Genomic DNA, 7,919 nt, shown 5'->3' on the forward strand with positions numbered 1-7,919 from the left:
TCAGGTTACAGACCATGTAGCTAGGACCCCTAGACATAATGAGTCAGGTTACAGACCATGTAGCTAGGACCCCTAGACATAATGAGTCAGGTTACAGACCATGTAGCTAGGACCCCTAGACATAATGAGTCAGGTTACAGACCATGTAGCTAGGACCCCTAGACATAATGAGTCAGGTTACAGACCATGTAGCTAGGACCCCTAGACATAATGAGTCAGGTTACAGACCATGTAGCTAGGACCCCTAGACATAATGAGTCAGGTTACAGACCATGTAGCTAGGACCCCTAGACATAATGAGTCAGGTTACAGACCATGTAGCTAGGACCCCTAGACATAATGAGTCAGGTTACAGACCATGTAGCTAGGACCCCTAGACATAATGAGTCAGGTTACAGACCATGTAGCTAGGACCCCTAGACATAATGAGTCAGGTTACAGACCATGTAGCTAGGACCCCTAGACATAATGAGTCAGGTTACAGACCATGTAGCTAGGACCCCTAGACATAATGAGTCAGGTTACAGACCATGTAGCTAGGACCCCTAGACATAATGAGTCAGGTTACAGACCATGTAGCTAGGACCCCTAGACATAATGAGTCAGATTACATGTAGCTAGGACCCCTAGACATAATGAGTCAGGTTACAGACCATGTAGCTAGGACCCCTAGACATAATGAGTCAGGTTACAGACCATGTAGCTAGGACCCCTAGACATAATGAGTCAGGTTACAGACCATGTAGCTAGGACCCTAGACATAATGAGTCAGGTTACAGACCATGTAGCTAGGACCCCTAGACATAATGAGTCAGGTTACAGACCATGTAGCTAGGACCCCTAGACATAATGAGTCAGGTTACAGACCATGTAGCTAGGACCCCTAGACATAATGAGTCAGGTTACAGACCATGTAGCTAGGACTCCTAGACATAATGAGTCAGGTTACAGACCATGAGTCAGGTTACAGCTAGGACCCCTAGACATAATGAGTCAGGTTACAGACCATGTAGCTAGGACCCCTAGACATAATGAGTCAGGTTACAGACCATGTAGCTAGGACCCCTAGACATAATGAGTCAGGTTACAGACCATGTAGCTAGGACCCCTAGACATAATGAGTCAGGTTACAGACCATGTAGCTAGGACCCCTAGACATAATGAGTCAGGTTACAGACCATGTAGCTAGGACCCCTAGACATAATGAGTCAGGTTACAGACCATGTAGCTAGGACCCCTAGACATAATGAGTCAGGTTACAGACCATGTAGCTAGGACCCCTAGACATAATGAGTCAGGTTACAGACCATGTAGCTAGGACCCCTAGACATAATGAGTCAGGTTACAGACCATGTAGCTAGGACCCCTAGACATAATGAGTCAGGTTACAGACCATGTAGCTAGGACCCCTAGACATAATGAGTCAGGTTACAGACCATGTAGCTAGGACCCCTAGACATAATGAGTCAGGTTACAGACCATGTAGCTAGGACCCCTAGACATAATGAGTCAGGTTACAGACCATGTAGCTAGGACCCCTAGACATAATGAGTCAGGTTACAGACCATGTAGCTAGGACCCCTAGACATAATGAGTCAGGTTACAGACCATGTAGCTAGGACCCCTAGACATAATGAGTCAGGTTACAGACCATGTAGCTAGGACCCTAGACATAATGAGTCAGGTTACAGACCATGTAGCTAGGACCCCTAGACATAATGAGTCAGGTTACAGACCATGTAGCTAGGACCCTAGACTAAGAGTCAGGTTAAGCTAGGAGTAATGAGTCAGGTTACAGACCATGTAGCTAGGACCCTAGACATAATGAGTCAGGTTACAGACCATGTAGCTAGGACCCCTAGACATAATGAGTCAGGTTACAGACCATGTAGCTAGGACCCCTAGACATAATGAGTCAGGTTACAGACCATGTAGCTAGGACCCCTAGACATAATGAGTCAGGTTACAGACCATGTAGCTAGGACCCCTAGACATAATGAGTCAGGTTACAGACCATGTAGCTAGGACCCCTAGACATAATGAGTCAGGTTACAGACCATGTAGCTAGGACCCCTAGACATAATGAGTCAGGTTACAGACCATGTAGCTAGGACCCCTAGACATAATGAGTCAGGTTACAGACCATGTAGCTAGGACCCCTAGACATAATGAGTCAGGTTACAGACCATGTAGCTAGGACCCCTAGACATAATGAGTCAGGTTACAGACCATGTAGCTAGGACCCCTAGACATAATGAGTCAGGTTACAGACCATGTAGCTAGGACCCCTAGACATAATGAGTCAGGTTACAGACCATGTAGCTAGGACCCCTAGACATAATGAGTCAGGTTACAGACCATGTAGCTAGGACCCCTAGACATAATGAGTCAGGTTACAGACCATGTAGCTAGGACCCCTAGACATAATGAGTCAGGTTACAGACCATGTAGCTAGGACCCCTAGACATAATGAGTCAGGTTACAGACCATGTAGCTAGGACCCCTAGACAGTCAGGTTACAGACCATGTAGCTAGGACCCCTAGACATAATGAGTCAGGTTACAGACCATGTAGCTAGGACCCCTAGACATAATGAGTCAGGTTACAGACCATGTAGCTAGGACCCCTAGACATAATGAGTCAGGTTACAGACCATGTAGCTAGGACCCCTAGACATAATGAGTCAGGTTAGGACAGACATAATGAGTCAGGTTACAGACCATGTAGCTAGGACCCCTAGACATAATGAGTCAGGTTACAGACCATGTAGCTAGGACCCCTAGACATAATGAGTCAGGTTACAGACCATGTAGCTAGGACCCCTAGACATAATGAGTCAGGTTACAGACCATGTAGCTAGGACCCCTAGACATAATGAGTCAGGTTACAGACCATGTAGCTAGGACCCCTAGACATAATGAGTCAGGTTACAGACCATGTAGCTAGGACCCCTAGACATAATGAGTCAGGTTACAGACCATGTAGCTAGGACCCCTAGACATAATGAGTCAGGTTACAGACCATGTAGCTAGGACCCCTAGACATAATGAGTCAGGTTACAGACCATGTAGCTAGGACCCCTAGACATAATGAGTCAGGTTACAGACCATGTAGCTAGGACCCCTAGACATAATGAGTCAGGTTACAGACCATGTAGCTAGGACCCCTAGACATAATGAGTCAGGTTACAGACCATGTAGCTAGGACCCCTAGACATAATGAGTCAGGTTACAGACCATGTAGCTAGGACCCCTAGACATAATGAGTCAGGTTACAGACCATGTAGCTAGGACCCCTAGACATAATGAGTCAGGTTACAGACCATGTAGCTAGGACCCCTAGACATAATGAGTCAGGTTACAGACCATGTAGCTAGGACCCTAGACATAATGAGTCAGGTTACAGACCATGTAGCTAGGACCCCCCAGGTTACAGACATAGGATGAGTCAGGTTACAGACCATGTAGCTAGGACCCTAGACATAATGAGTCAGGTTACAGACCATGTAGCTAGGACCCCTAGACATAATGAGTCAGGTTACAGACCATGTAGCTAGGACCCCTAGACATAATGAGTCAGGTTACAGACCATAGGACCCCTAGACATAATGAGTCAGGTTACAGACCCTAGGACCCCTAGACATAATGAGTCAGGTTACAGACCATGTAGCTAGGACCCCTAGACATAATGAGTCAGGTTACAGACCATGTAGCTAGGACCCCTAGACATAATGAGTCAGGTTACAGACCATAGGTAGCAGGTTACAGGAGCCCCTAGACATAATGAGTCAGGTTACAGACCATGTAGCTAGGACCCCTAGACATAATGAGTCAGGTTACAGACCATGTAGCTAGGACCCCTAGACATAATGAGTCAGGTTACAGACCATGTAGCTAGGACCCCTAGACATAATGAGTCAGGTTACAGACCATGTAGCTAGGACCCCTAGACATAATGAGTCAGGTTACAGACCATGTAGCTAGGACCCCTAGACATAATGAGTCAGGTTACAGACCATGTAGCTAGGACCCCTAGACATAATGAGTCAGGTTACAGACCATGTAGCTAGGACCCCTAGACATAATGAGTCAGGTTACAGACCATGTAGCTAGGACCCCTAGACATAATGAGTCAGGTTACAGACCATGTAGCTAGGACCCCTAGACATAATGAGTCAGGTTACAGACCATGTAGCTAGGACCCTAGACATAATGAGTCAGGTTACAGACCATGTAGCTAGGACCCCTAGACATAATGAGTCAGGTTACAGACCATGTAGCTAGGACCCCTAGACATAATGAGTCAGACCATTACAGACTAGACATAATGAGTCAGGTTACAGACCATGTAGGACCCCTAGACATAATGAGTCAGGTTACAGACCATGTAGCTAGGACCCCTAGACATAATGAGTCAGGTTACAGACCATGTAGCTAGGACCCCTAGACATAATGAGTCAGGTTACAGACCATGTAGCTAGGACCCCTAGACATAATGAGTCAGGTTACAGACCATGTAGCTAGGACCCCTAGACATAATGAGTCAGGTTACAGACCATGTAGCTAGGACCCCTAGACATAATGAGTCAGGTTACAGACCATGTAGCTAGGACCCCTAGACATAATGAGTCAGGTTACAGACCATGTAGCTAGGACCCCTAGACATAATGAGTCAGGTTACAGACCATGTAGCTAGGACCCCTAGACATAATGAGTCAGGTTACAGACCATGTAGCTAGGACCCCTAGACATAATGAGTCAGGTTACAGACCATGTAGCTAGGACCCCCCTAGACATAATAGACATAATGAGTCAGGTTACAGACCATGTAGCTAGGACCCCTAGACATAATGAGTCAGGTTACAGACCATGTAGCTAGGACCCCTAGACATAATGAGTCAGGTTACAGACCATGTAGCTAGGACCCCTAGACATAATGAGTCAGGTTACAGACCATGTAGCTAGGACCCCTAGACATAATGAGTCAGGTTACAGACCATGTAGCTAGGACCCCTAGACATAATGAGTCAGGTTACAGACCATGTAGCTAGGACCCCTAGACATAATGAGTCAGGTTACAGACCATGTAGCTAGGACCCCTAGACATAATGAGTCAGGTTACAGACCATGTAGCTAGGACCCCTAGACATAATGAGTCAGGTTACAGACCATGTAGCTAGGACCCCTAGACATAATGAGTCAGGTTACAGACCATGTAGCTAGGACCCCTAGACATAATGAGTCAGGTTACAGACCATGTAGCTAGGACCCCTAGACATAATGAGTCAGGTTACAGACCATGTAGCTAGGACCCCTAGACATAATGAGTCAGGTTACAGACCATGTAGCTAGGACCCCTAGACATAATGAGTCAGGTTACAGACCATGTAGCTAGGACCCCTAGACATAATGAGTCAGGTTACAGACCATGTAGCTAGGACCCCTAGACATAATGAGTCAGGTTACAGACCATGTAGCTAGGACCCCTAGACATAATGAGTCAGGTTACAGACCATGTAGCTAGGACCCCTAGACATAATGAGTCAGGTTAGCTAGGACCCCTAGACATAATGAGTCAGGTTACAGACCATGTAGCTAGGACCCCTAGACATAATGAGTCAGGTTACAGACCATGTAGCTAGGACCCCTAGACATAATGAGTCAGGTTACAGACCATGTAGCTAGGACCCCTAGACATAATGAGTCAGGTTACAGACCATGTAGCTAGGACCCCTAGACATAATGAGTCAGGTTACATGTAGCTAGGACCCCTAGACATAATGAGTCAGGTTACAGACCATGTAGCTAGGACCCCTAGACATAATGAGTCAGGTTACAGACCATGTAGCTAGGACCCTAGACATAATGAGTCAGGTTACAGACCATGTAGCTAGGACCCTAGACATAATGAGTCAGGTTACAGACCATGTAGCTAGGACCCCTAGACATAATGAGTCAGGTTACAGACCATGTAGCTAGGACCCCTAGACATAATGAGTCAGGTTACAGACCATGTAGCTAGGACCCCTAGACATAATGAGTCAGGTTACAGACCATGTAGCTAGGACTAGACCCTAGACATAATGAGTCAGGTTACAGACCATGTAGCTAGGACCCCTAGACATAATGAGTCAGGTTACAGACCATGTAGCTAGGACCCCTAGACATAATGAGTCAGGTTACAGACCATGTAGCTAGGACCCCTAGACATAATGAGTCAGGTTACAGACCATGTAGCTAGGACCCCTAGACATAATGAGTCAGGTTACAGACCATGTAGCTAGGACCCCTAGACATAATGAGTCAGGTTACAGACCATGTAGCTAGGACCCCTAGACATAATGAGTCAGGTTACAGACCATGTAGCTAGGACCCCTAGACATAATGAGTCAGGTTACAGACCATGTAGCTAGGACCCCTAGACATAATGAGTCAGGTTACAGACCATGTAGCTAGGACCCCTAGACATAATGAGTCAGGTTACAGACCATGTAGCTAGGACCCCTAGACATAATGAGTCAGGTTACAGACCATGTAGCTAGGACCCCTAGACATAATGAGTCAGGTTACAGACCATGTAGCTAGGACCCCTAGACATAATGAGTCAGGTTACAGACCATGTAGCTAGGACCCCTAGACATAATGAGTCAGGTTACATGTAGCTAGGACCCCTAGACATAATGAGTCAGGTTACATGTAGCTAGGACCCCTAGACATAATGAGTCAGGTTACATGTAGCTAGGACCCCTAGACATAATGAGTCAGGTTACAGACATGTAGCTAGGACCCCTAGACATAATGAGTCAGGTTACAGACCATGTAGCTAGGACCCCTAGACATAATGAGTTAAGCCATTTCATAACTATTGAATTATAACACTAACTAGGTGTGTGTGTGTGTGTGTGTGTGTGTGTGCAGTACTCACGCGGAGCAGGTCCTAGTACGTCTGGTTGGCAGGGGGCTGGGTATGAGGTAACCTCTCATGGGGGAGGGGGAACGGTCTCGGTACCGGGAGACTGGCGGACACAGGGACCCAGGAGAGACCGGGGAGCCAGGGGCCCCAGAGGTCAGGGGAGGGGTCGTAGAGCATGGGGATACTGACCCCTGGATGCGCGTGGCTTCAGAAGACATTGTGTGAGGAAGGAAGGGTAGTCGTGACAACCACCTAGAGTAGACAGACAGAGAGGCAGACAGGAGAGGAGAGAAAGGGAGGAGAAACCCAGTTTACTTGTTATACTAATAGACCTGATTATGACATCACAGTTCCAAATGACCCTCTGAACAGTTTACAACAGACAGGACAGGTGGATGTCGTGACTCCAGAGAATATGAAGAGATAACAGGAAGGGAGGGTGGTATCATTTTTCTCCTTCCCTCCTAACTCTTTTCTCTTGGCCCATCCATCTCTTTCATTTCCTGTTCCACTGTCTAGGAAATGGATTTGGTCTAGGGTTTCTTCCCTAGCCTGGGTACCAGTCTGTTTGTGCCATTATGCCACTGTTAGACATGACAAGCAGTGGTCCTTCTGTAGCACAGTTGGTAGAGCATGGCGCTTGTAACGCCAGGGTAGTGGGTTCGATTCCCGGGACCACCCATACGTAGAATGTATGCACACATGACTGTAAGTCGCTTTGGATAAAAGCGTCTGCTAAATGGCATATATTATTATTATTATATTATTAGCATGATGCACAAACAGAACTGGGACGTGACCAGGCTATTTCTACTCTACTGTGATAGATCAGTAGATCTGGGACCAGGCTATTTCTACTCTACTGTGATAGATCAGTAGATCTGGGACCAGGCTAACTCTACTCTACTATGATAGATCAGTAGATCTGGGACCAGGCTATTTCTACTCTACTGTGATAGATCAGTAGATCTGGGACCAGGCTATTTCTACTCTACTGTGATAGATCA

General features: G+C 46.6%; 1 long non-coding RNA gene across 1 annotated transcript; it reads left to right on the forward strand.

The window, feature by feature from the left end:
* The first annotated feature begins 5,574 nt into the window (after positions 1-5,574).
* Positions 5,575-6,911, forward strand: LOC127919735 (uncharacterized). Its single transcript, XR_008103934.1, has 3 exons — positions 5,575-5,831; positions 6,689-6,764; positions 6,807-6,911. It is a non-coding gene; the product is annotated as an uncharacterized LOC127919735 (long non-coding RNA).
* Positions 6,912-7,919: the final 1,008 nt, after the last annotated feature.

The sequence above is a fragment of the Oncorhynchus keta genome, unplaced genomic scaffold (assembly GCF_023373465.1).
Source record: "Oncorhynchus keta strain PuntledgeMale-10-30-2019 unplaced genomic scaffold, Oket_V2 Un_contig_17448_pilon_pilon, whole genome shotgun sequence".
In the NCBI taxonomy this organism is placed as follows: Eukaryota; Metazoa; Chordata; class Actinopteri; order Salmoniformes; family Salmonidae; genus Oncorhynchus; species Oncorhynchus keta.